We start from the raw sequence: 12,889 nt of genomic DNA, 5'->3' as shown, positions 1-12,889 counted from the left end.
CCCGGTAATTCGCACCCTGCGCTAAGTCCTCTTTTTTCCAAAAACATCTGTTCTTCTAAATCCCGTTCTAAAAATTTAAAATTTAGCTTTTGTTAGGTCGTTGTTGATGCATTGTCCTTTTATTTTATTTGTTTTCTCATATGTTAGGATTTTCTAGTGGACTTTTACTCGTAGCTTTGTTTATGACCACGGCGTGCTTTCTCTCGATTTACTATGTACTTATGAATATTCCTCCGTCTCACCAGAGGCATTGGTCAGATTATCTCTGGATATAATCTTGATCAGATTATCTTTCTTGTATTCTTTCTTGATTGTAGGTGGCCATGGAGAATAAAGGACTTTGCACACTATTTCGTTACCTAGATGCCCATTTCTCTTCTATAGCTGAAGACCTTTAGGAAGTGAATACAGGGAAAACGTGGTTTAAAGAAACCAAAAGTACGATGCAAAAATTTTAGGATTCAAAAATTATATTTGAAATTGTACTCTAAAGATTATAAGAATAAGTGATTCAATACTTAATTGGAAAGGTAGAGCAACTGTCACATGTCATATATTATCATTTGAAAATCACCCTTTGTGTTTTATTGAAAAATCTTTCATATGAAGTACCTCCACTCTGTAACATAGATTTTCATGCATATAATAACGTTGTTATTGTACATTATAATGTAACTGTATATTCTGCATGCCTTTTACAGTATAATTTGCTTGTACAAAAGGAATTGCCAAAAGCCAACCTTCACTACCTTCTCAAACGAAATTATCAGATACCACTAAACAGCGTGCTGTCGGGAAGTTTTTGTTTGCTCCATTAAACGCTTCGTCGTAAAAGAAAGGCAACACTAGTTAATGGCGGTCTTTTACATAGGAACATGACCGTCAATCTTATTCAATTGGCTTTAATAAGGTCTGAGAGTTCATGGAAGTCAAACACCCAGCCAACCGCCTATAAGCTAGAAACAAGACAGACTGGCTGAAAGATACCACGCCCAGATATCACCCAGCTTAAAAGAATTCTTGATTACACCTTGTTCTGCTGTCAATAGTTTGGGATATTTGCCTCCTAACCTTTTGCTTATAAACAACTTCGTAGGAGAAGGAAGAATGTCTGATAAAGTCTGGGTTCAAGATCCACCCTCGCAATTAACCGTTCATAAATACAATGAAACGGAAGAGTATTGATTTAAAATTAGGTTCAGCAATTGAAAATTAAGGCTGTATGATTGGTAAAAGTTATAGTGTTTGTTTTTGCAATATGCATTGAGAATCGAATAGAACCTTACTGTAATGATGATTACTTTTAACTCATATACAACTGAAGTTACTATTTAAAATCCAGTACAAATGCTGCTGCATAGCTGTATAGCATTGTATAGCATTGTATTTTATATCAAACTGCCTGTTGCTAGGTCATGGGAATAATGATTATTTTTCAGGCTTTTGTCCGATAATATTTCTTCCATGTTTCTCAATTCTCAGCTTTCTCTTTTAACTCTTAATAATTTCTTCTATTTTTCAAATCGATCAGTTTGGCTCTTCTTACTACTACTCTCTTTCCTTCTATCTTTTCCTCTATGGCGCTATGAAGAAGGTAATTTCTTTTGCAAGACGTATCCAATCCAATTGGCCTTCCTACGAAGGATGCTGGCTCAAAGCGTCCTCTTCTGTACTATCCGTTTCAAAACATCTTCGTTTGTTGCTCTCTCTGTCCATTTTTTCTCCATTTTTCTCCGACACTACATTTCGAAGCTCTCTAAATATTTCTTCTCTAACTTCCGTAATGTTCAAGTCTCTGAACCATATAGTCAAATACTTCATGTACAGGGTGTTTCAAAATATCGCCGACAACGTTTGGGAGATGATTCCTGACACCAAAATAAGACAAAAAGTTAAGACCAACCTGATGCATAAATGCTTCTTTTCGGAGTTGCAGGCTGCCGAAAACATGAAAAAAATGAACTTTAGAGGTCCATAGCTCCAAGACTATGGGACCTATCGTAATCGGGTCAAGACTACTTAGGAACTAGTATACCCTATCCAAATATCCATTTTCAGAATCCCAAGGTACTTCTGCAACATTTTTTATAGAGAGTGAGTACTTCAATTTATATGCCCGCAGCTAAAATTCCTCTACAGAAATTGTTGTATGAGTACCTTAGAATTCTGAAACATGGATTTTTAGATATGGTACATATTAGTTCCTGAGTAAAGGCTTGATCCGACTACGATAGTTCTCATAGTCTTGGAGCTATAGTTCTTTAAAGTCCATTTTTCATATTTTCGGCAGCCTATAACTTCGAAAGGAAGCATTTGTGCACCCTGGTCGGCCTATACTTTTTGTTTTATCTTGGTGTCAGGAATCAGCTCCCAAACGTTTTAGGTGCTGTTTTGAAACATCTTGTATAGCATTTGACCAATTTCTTCTTCAATAATTTGAAATGTGATTTGTCTAAGTTGAAAGTTTGGAACATTTTTCTCCAGTTGATTTCCATAAGTATACTTAAAGGTGTTTGAAAACGGACTCATCTAACGTTGTAAGCTGAGGTTTTCAAAATAAATTCTGTTCACAGGTTTCCATACTTGATTGATTGAAATGTAGTTACATTATTTATCATTAGGGAGGCTAGAAAGGCAAGATGTGTAGTCTTAGAGTTTGATCTGAATCACAATGGTTCATTAAATGCTCTACCGCTGGGAATTGTCTGTAACCTTATGATGCAGCAAAGGCACGCGCATAATCATATGACCAGGGAGGAGAGTATTCTTAATTTGAAATTAGTAAATAAAATAGATATAGGCCCTACTCTTTAGAATTTTCACATATATCTGTTCAGTACGTATTTTCTTGTTTAGAAAATTGTAATACAAATATAAATTATAAATAGTAAATTTTCTCTTCTGTATTTGTAACGCATATAAAAATATCAAGTGCATAGTAAGTGTTGCAAATCAACTAAAACATAATTCAGTCAATTACGATGTTACAATGTTCCAAAACAGGGCCTGACACATCTATAACATCTTCAAATTGGTTACCATTTATATGCAGGCACTTCAGGTTGTATTGATTTACTGCATGAAACGACACTAATTACAGTACAACAATGTACACAAGCTTTAGTCTAACGACAACATTTTCTTCTCCAAATCATTTTCTTCCCCAAAATACAGCCAATGTAGCAGGTTTTCTGTGTACATTCGTTGGTTTTCCTGGGTCTATATATAGGGTTACCAAGTATGGAAAATAAAGCAACTGGCACCTCCTTAAGATTCCCTATGATATAGGTCTAAGTGTGAAGTATCTCTGTTAGGACCCATTCATGGGAAGGAAATGTACTATCGTGAACAAAAGTGCATTAGCACCTGTATTCTGCATATTCTTAGTACATCCACTAATAAAGCTTAATAGATACATTGTGCTATAAACGAGAAAATGAAATCCGTATTGATAATTTTATTGAATTTACCAGTAACTCCCACTTCTTTAAAATTATCGAAACAGATGAACTAAAGGATATTAATCTTTTAAGTGACAATTGTGGATTTGGAAAATGAAATTTATTCTTGAAACTTATACTTCAACTACAGGAAATTGCTTTAAGAAATCCTTTTTCACTCTCAATAAATGTAGCTATAAAATTCGTTACAAGTAGATTTCAAATTTTCCCTAATACAGTCCCTGTCATCTCTTTAAAATTATCTAAACAGTTGAACAAAATATATTAATCGTTGATAAATGGTGAAAAGTGACAGTTTTGGATTTACAGAATAAAACATTACTTTTACAATCTATACTTGGAACTACATGAAATTGCTTCGAACTAGATACAAATTTGAAAAAATCGGTCATAAAGGAACTGGTAAAAAGTTTGTACCGGTCACCGGATTTTAATCAAAATAACAGCAATATATCCGGCCAGGCCGGTGAAAAACCGGCCAGTTGGCAACCCTACCTATATAGCTGATTATCCTACAGAATCAGCTACAATTCGGAAGAAATCATCGAAGATCGTTCAACTGTACACTTCGCCACATCCAGCGTCCTGGCAAACTCACATCGAGACACTCTCCTACTGCATGATAGTTGTAATTAGTGACTATTGACGCGTCTATCAAAACAACTTCATACTCTATATTTTCGCAACAATTAAACTCGGGTATTTATTTGTATTTAAAAAGTATATCAATGAATACTTGTTACCTGTGAACACATTTTTGGGGTATTCTAGTCTATATACACAAAATATGTCGAGTCTTGAATACATTAAGTAATTATTAAGCACTGGCACCTATATTTTCATTTACAAAAATGTAGAAGCAGATTGTTTTTATACAGTAAGAAAAGAAAGAGTACAGATGAAATCATGCTATATCAACCATTTCTCTGCTTAATAAGTATAGTTTTATTAAGAAAGTGTACACTTGTAAAAAATATCAATTTTAGTAGTATTTTCTCTTCTGTCTCTGTAAATAATAATAATAAAATAAAACATGGAAAATAAAAACAAAAATAAAATAATAAATATAGCCCCAGTAATATCTAGATACGTGAAGTACGATGCCTTTTATCCGAAAAGAAATCGAAATACTTTGTTCTACATAAATTTAACTAAGAAAAATAACAGTAATACAACAAAATCGAAATACAACTTAAAGGTATTTAGTGGATCCACTGATGCTGAATCAAGATGTAAGACTGTCTGCCGGAACACACAGTGCTAGTTTTATTCACAACTGCAAACGTATTTTCAGTGATGCAAGTGAAAAAAAAAAAAAAAAAAAAAACTGTGTAATACCTTACTTAATAATAAAAGGACCACTATCTCTACGGAATCCAGTACATAATAATTAACAAATTACATTATGTTCTATATTGTTTAGTTGTTATTTATTATTACTTGTAATTGTTCTTATAACTAAAAAGGTAATCAAGAAAGTTCTGTCGCTTTTTCTGAAGGTTTGTGTTCCAATGGCACTCACACCGTGAATTGAATGCGAATGGAGATGAGGCGCAGGCCAGTTGTAGGTGTGGGTATATCCAACGTACTCCCTGGTTGTGGCAGTTCAGTTACACTGTAAACTTCCATAAGGACAGAGTGAATATGATACCTCAACACAGCTTCATAAGGGCTTGTATGCTGTGCGAGTTCAAACTGGGGTCAAACGCCGCTGCAGCGGGACGGAAGATGTGCCAGGCCTTTGGTAAGGGTCTCGTGACTAGGCGGACAATGCAGCGATGGTTTAAGAAGTTTAAGAATGGTGACGAAACATTCGAAGACGCAACACGTGCCGGAAGACCAACACAAAATTATAAAATGAAGACCTTTAGGCAGAAATTGAGGCGAACAGTGGCCAGACATGTTAGGAATTGGAACTACAATTCAGTGTGAGTGGAAAACCATTCTGTAGCACCTCCATCAAATTCACACTACAAGTTGGGTCGGTGGTTCTCACATGATTTGACTCCAGGCCAGAAGGTAACGTGAGCAGGAACCCGTGTTTCTTTGCTGTCTCATGTGAGGAAGGAATCATTTATAGAGAGGATATTGCCATGTGATGAGAAGTGGATTCTGTACGAAGATTAACGAGCCGTCATCATTGGTTAACATCTCATGAACCGGTTCCAAAACAGCTGAAACCAGCACTTCACCAGAAGAATGTCTTCCCGTGTGTTTATTTGACTGCTCGCGGCATCGTGCATCGGGAACTGCTACCAGCTGATCAGAGCATCAATGTAACTGTGTACAGTCAGCAGTTGAGCCGTGCTCAAGAAAAACTCAAAACTCTGGAGCCAGCACTTCTAGATCGCAAATGGGTCCTCCTGTTATCACTGTCCGATTATCACCTGTTCCATTCCTTGGGTAATCACCTCAGAGAACGCCAGTTCAAATCCCTAGTAGAGGTGCAAAATGCACTTGATACCTTCTTCGCTTCACGGCCCACCAAGTTCCACCGCGATGGAATCCATGGCCTTCCAGAACGTTGACAGAAGGTCGTCGATGCTGATGGAGACTATTTTTGATCTTCTAGGTACGTCGTAGGTGACAAGTTGATTTTTGAAATTGGTTTGTGAAAAAACGACAGAACTTTCTTGGTTACCCTTATAGATACTGTCATTTCTGGAACATTTTCAGGATGGATATGCAGCGAACATTCCCATCCCTCAAGATAACTTCCATGTTCACAAGGTTCAAAGAATGGAACTGTCAGGTACTCTGACGCATCTAGTCTGGTCTGAAAAGTCCCCCGATTTAAATCCAATTAAAAATATGTGTGACTATTCTTAGTAGTGGTGAAACACAGAAATGGACATCCTTATATTTTGAAGGAACTTTAGGATCTTCTGATGAGCGAATGGTTTCACATTTATGTGACATACCTGTAATACCTTGTGGAGTCACTTCCAAATAGAACCCAGGCCGGAGACACCGGGTGTGTGGTAATTTCTAAGGAAGATGACTAATTGTTTGACAGGTGTGCTTATTTCAATTAATGGCAACTGTTTAGTTATATGAGCTGTACTCCTTGTTATATGATATTTTTAGAGAGCTTTTATTTATATTATATGACACCTTTAGTTATATATTCAATACGCTATTTATAGCACGTTGAAAAAATTAAATTCAGAACGTGTATTATCAGTTTCACATTATTGTACTCTGTATATTCTGTTGCCAGGGTTAGAGCATCATGGATACATTAGGGCGTCGTTAGAGTATCATAGTTGGTTCATTGGTTGGATTGGAACTTAGCACCCCTGCCAGCAGTGAGCCTAATGAGACGTGAACGTACAGCTTAACCTGACATCCGAACCACGTGAGTTCTAATCGGGAATTGAACACGGATCTCCTGCGCCAAAGACGTGTATGCTAACCATCATATGTTTATGGTCATGTTGAACGCTTTCAATTTGGAATTGTAAATTCCAATATCATCATCATCATAGGTATTCTGCCTTTATTGGCAGGTCACTTGCCGCAGCTGAGACGCTTCCATGCTCCACGGTCCTCCGCTAACTTCTTCGTCTTCACGTATGATCTTTCTGTTTTTATATCATCCATTAATTGTAATCTCCTTCGCCCCCTCCCTCTCTTTCCCACCACCATACCCTCTAGGACGTCTCTCATGATACAATCTCTTCTTAGGCAATGCCCCAACCGGTTTCTCTTCCTCTTCCTAATAATATCTAAAAGTGTTCTTTTCTCACCCACCATTTCTAACGTTTGCACTTCATGTTATTACTAAGAATAATACCCAGAAACCGAAAACTATTCACTTGTTCTATTTTCTCCCCTCCTACTTTTATATTTGACAAAGACCTCTTCATTCCAATCACCATAGCTTTTGTCTTTCTAACATTTATTTTCATCCCATATTCTTCAAAGCCCTTTCTAATTTTTTCTAACATTTTATTGGTTTTCTTTTCAGATTCTGCAACAAGCGCCATATCGTCTGCAAATCTTATGCATCTAATCATTCTACGTCCTACCGAAATGCCATCATCATCATGTAGGCTCTTTTTCACTATCTCTTCTAGATAGACATTAAATAGTGTTGGCGAGAGGCAGCATCCTTGTCGAACTCCCCTTCCAATTGCACTCTCTTCCGTCAGTTCTTCCCCTATCCTAACACTTACTTGTTGATTCATGTATAAGTTTCTTATGAGTGTTCTATCTTTCCATTCCAACCCTATCTTCGTTAGAACTCCCAACAACGATTCCCAATTCATGCGATCAAAAGCCTTTTCTAGATCAATAAATATAACATACACCTCTTTCCCTTTTTCTATAAATCTTTCACCGATCGCCCTTAATAATCCAATTGCATCTCTTGTGCCCTTGCCTCTTCTGAATCCGAACTGCTCCACCTCAACTTCTTTATTTGTTCTTTCATATAACCTTCTGTTCAGTATTCGGAGCAGAATTTTAGCTGCATGAGATATGAGACTAATAGTTCTATAATCCTCACATCTCTTTAGTTCGATTTCTTAGCCATCGGTATCATGATCGTTTTCAGAAAGCCTTTTGGCCATTCTCCTGTTTCATATATTTCATTGCGTAGTCAGAACAATTCTTTCTTTTCCTTGTATCCTATATTTTTAATGAATTCGATTGGTATGTTATCTATTCCGGTTGCCTTTCCATTCCTAATCTCGGATATAGCCTTTTCAAACTCATCCCTAAGAATACTAAATCCTTTATCATCCTCGCCTACTTCATTTTCTACTTCAATATTTAGGCTACACGGTCTATCCCTACTCTCATATAAGTCTTCAACGTGTTCTTTCCACCTTTCTATGAACTCATTTCTCTCGCTGACATATGAATATACTGTTACAAAGTTGTAAATTTGGAATTGTTTTGTTTTGTCCGTGTTTTATTGGGATGAAACAATACTGTTTTAAAACTTTGGTTAATTATAACACTTTTCAAAGTGTAAAAAGTAAAGGTACAGATGTAACACCAAACACTGCTTCAAATGTTACAGGTTTATAACCGTGAGAATTTCGCAACTATCAAACAACAATAATGCGTAAAAGAACGAAACCACAGCTTTCCCAGCTGGTGTAGTGGCTTCCGCCCGTGCTTTTAGTTCACAGGGTTCTGAATACAATTCTAGCAATTCCTGGTTGTAGAGCATTGAACGCATAACGGTAGTTGTATTCCCCCCTTAAACTCAAGATCTGTGTCTCACACAACCTCAGTGCTGAAAAAGAACGCTACACTTCCAAACACACGCCCAAAAAAACTAAATCATAGTGTTGGAGATGTGACCTGCCATCCATAATCGAAAAATCCTGTTCAACATACTACACTTATCTAAACTGTCTTTCCTAAATAAATTCATTCTTTTTCTCTTTGCGTTCCGCTCTAATAACACAAAGAATATTAAAGTTATTTTACATCCATTCTCCATAAATAGTGGAATTAATTAAGACAGAGCTTGAATACTAATTAATTTTTATTTTCTTCCGGAGGTGTTAAGTCATCAATTAACTCTGCGTAATACCGTTTCTTTATAGTTGCGTGAAGTTAGTGGTCATTTTCTTCAGCTGTTGGATCAACGTGACGTAGGCTTTCTCTTTAAGGCTGCCAAAGACCACGTGAAAGATAGACTGACGTTAGTAATTATAGGTTCCGGTTGACGAGGTAAGACGACGGAAGAAATACCAACGATTTATGTTACTTTTAACATCTATCACTCTGTGGAAACAAGGGGTTTCATTTGTTCGTAACAGAGAAATCCGGAAGCCGCTACTGTAATATTCTCTTCCTATCTCTCTGAGCCTAGTATATTACCATATCCAATTACAATATAACATGGAACATTGTCAGGAAAAATTAAAAGTTAAAAAAAGATCAAATTATGCTATGTAACATGAATCGTGTATTAGGATGGAATTTAGATGGTGGAGACGTTTTTGCTTTTCCTTATGTTTTCCTTGTTTCCCTCACTTTACTTTCAACTGACAATGCAAGTGAAGGAGGTATTGCAAAAACGAGAAAGGAAAGAAAAACATATTAAAGGTTTACACACTCATCATAATTCTATATATCATGAGGTCCAGGGTTCAACTCCCGGTGGAAACACTCACTAGTAAGATGCAACAACTTCTTCAGGTCCTATTTTAAACGAAGTTTCTCCAGAGTTGTCCTCATTTCACCAGGCGAATGCCAGGATGGCGCCTGATATCCAGGTCACAAGGGTTTCCTCCATTCCTCATACCTTTATTCCTTTACCTTCTCCAGATAGTGTTCTCGTTGAGGGACGCCATTCTTCATTCATAACGGGCTTAAGGAAGATGACGGTATTGCCCAGGAATATGTATCTATATATTTAAATGCTAGGTTTATATGTTTTACTCCAAACTTTTCGAAAATGAATCTCGAAACCACACGTGCTAGAAATATGCCATTTTCACTGGTCGATTCCAACTTTTGTGTAGATTGTCCAGTTCTCATTCAAATTTTCAAAGACCGTGTCGTCATTATTCTATTCAACACTTTAGAGGCCGTTTTGAGCCCATAAGATTAACATTGTTGCAGTCCGAAACTACGGTGTTAGGCAACCAGCAGAGAAGATCCGTATGGCAGGTTGACGGATATTGCAGGCGCTCTGCTTAAACCTGAATGCATAACCTATTACATGCTGGTAACTTTAATGGCTTCAAGAAACGAAATGAGGCGTACTCGAGCGGATATGGATTTATTAGAAAAAAATTACTTCCACTTTATATCGTGTTTCTTCTACAAATTTGTTACAAACTCACTCCAACATCTATACATAGCAATTCACTTACTTTGTGAGTCTCTTATTCTTTACTTGTGTGAGTAAGGGGACATGCACAGTGGGAAGGAGATTCATGGTCATAACAGAACGGAGTGCTGAGTAGACAGCACAGGTTCCGCTAGTCTATATATTAAAATGGTAGGTTTATATGTTTGTCTCCAATCCTTCGACAATGAGATCTCGAAAACCACAAGTGCTAGAAACGTGCCGTTTCCACTGGTCGATTCCAAATTTTGTGTAGATTGCCCAGTTCTAATTGAATATTTACAAACACATGGCCGTTATTTCTTTATTACAATTTTTAGGGGTACACTGGAAGTGTTGAAATTTTCTAAAAAAGGAAGATATCATATCCTATGAATTATACGGGATACGGACAAAATCTCGCGGCCGAAACATCGCCGCCCAAAATCTCGCCGGCCAAAACCTCGCGGGACAAAATCTCGCCGGGACAAAACTTCGCGTGGCCAAAACCTCGCCGCCCAAAATCTCGCCGGGTCAAAATCTCGCGTGGCCAAAACCTCGCCGCCCAAAACCTCGCGGGACAAAATCTCGCCGGGCCAAAACCTCGCGTTGCCAAAACCTCGCCGCCCAAAATCTCGCCGGGCCAAAACCTTGCCACCCAAAACATCGCATGGCCAAAACCTCGCCGCGAATGAAACTTTTCTTTAAAATTTACCCAATGAGTTGCTTAATATACAATTCCACATTACAAATAATAATAATAATAATAATAATAATAATAATAATAATAATAATAATAATAATAATAATAATAATAATAATAATAATAATAATAATAAGTAGAAGAAGAAGAAGAAGAAGAAGAAGAAGAAGATACAAAACATCCTGTGCACGAGGCTTTCTCGCGTTATTGCCGTTTCCTCCCACTTTCTTTATTCGATCATTTCCTCCATCCTGGTCATCTACGTCTCCTTTAACCTACAGGACATAATCAAGGGACGTCGTAAAACTCATATATTATTTCATACTTTCATAAATATTATTAGATTTTTGTTAAAATTTTAAGTTTTTGGATGTTCCAAAGTTCACGAAACTAACCCCGTTAGTTGTCATCACTTTCCTTATGCAGACATTCTTTCCCTATAACCAGTTTAAAAACATCCTGTCGCTCTACCTTCACATTAAAATCCTCTAATACAGAAATAGCTAATAAAGAAATTTACATATCATGAAAACGAGTTCATCTGTATGCATGATATTACTTGCTAATAGTAGTTTTACACATAGTTCCATATATGGGAATCAAGCTTAGAAGAAAATTTGGAAAATTTAATTTTCTTCACTATTGTAAATAATATCAGTGGCGTATGTAAAGGGGATTTCAAGGCTTTAACAACCCTTCATTTAACAAAATATTACGGAAAATTTACCAAATTAAGATATAACGATATTGTGTATTTTTCATATAATCTTAAACATTATATCTTGTATTTACGGGCAATATGTGCTATGAAATATGCACAAGCTAGTTAAAAGAAGAAGAAGAAAATATAAAAACAAATAGAATTTTTTCTTTCTGGTATTATTATTGATGTTATGTTAACATGATAATCTGACGATATGTGTTATTGATCGTCATAGAAACGAAAAACATAAAATATAACAGAGGATCCATCTTGTAGAATCAACATGTATGTTATTGAAAAGGTGTAAATATTTATTTCATTACATATTATAATAAAAGGCAATATCAAAATGGAGCGTTTAAGTGGATTTTGGTAAAAGTAGTAGACTAGATTATAAATATTCGAACTGTGGGCTAAAGTGTAAACAAATATATAAGTTAAATATATTGGTCGTTACATTTTAAATAGTGTTTTCCGCCGCAGGATTATTTTTTATGTGGAGTTGTGCTGAAGTATAGTAGGTATAGCCTACTTTAAGAATAAGATAACGTTAATTAATAGAGACTAGTCTACTGAACAGGTAAACCTTCAGATTGATTTTAAGATTACGTAGCGAAAGGGGTAATATAGAAATGAATACATCCACGAACATCGCTGACCTTATCAGACAACCTGGGGAAGTGTTGACACAACAGATAGAACAGACAAATTAACAGATAAAGCAAATGACACAACAGTTACTTTCGAAATTAGATCAGAGTGATCGTAAATTGAAGCAGGCGATCAGAGATCTTCCACCTATTGAGTCTACAAGTTATGTAGCCATTCAGAACGTCCTGTAGAAAACCCAGTAGTTCCTGTTTCCAGTTATCAACTTCAAGAAATAACGGATGAAGAGGTGCAAGGCGTGATGAACAATGAGTCCGCTGTGGTTACTCTTCAAATAGGATTGAATCCATCAAGAATTAAAATGACTCTTCGTCAGAAAATGGAACAAACGGGATTGTCGTTTAGTTCGACTAAATTATTAATTGAAGCAAAGTTACACATTCAGTTGGTGTGTTAGTGGAAGATCGGGATAACGATGAGGAAAATAATGAAGCTCCTTTTAGACAACGTGGCCCTGGATTGATGAGGCTGTTTCTAAGAAACAGGACAGAGACAAATCGGATGCCCAGAGGGATTCTTCTTGGAACACAAACCGTGGTAGGACAGACTACCGTGAA

The sequence above is a fragment of the Thermobia domestica genome, chromosome 9, assembly GCF_964235325.1.
Source record: "Thermobia domestica chromosome 9, izTheDome1.hap1.1, whole genome shotgun sequence".
Lineage (NCBI taxonomy): Eukaryota > Metazoa > Arthropoda > Insecta > Zygentoma > Lepismatidae > Thermobia > Thermobia domestica.
This window is presented reverse-complemented; position numbering follows the sequence as displayed.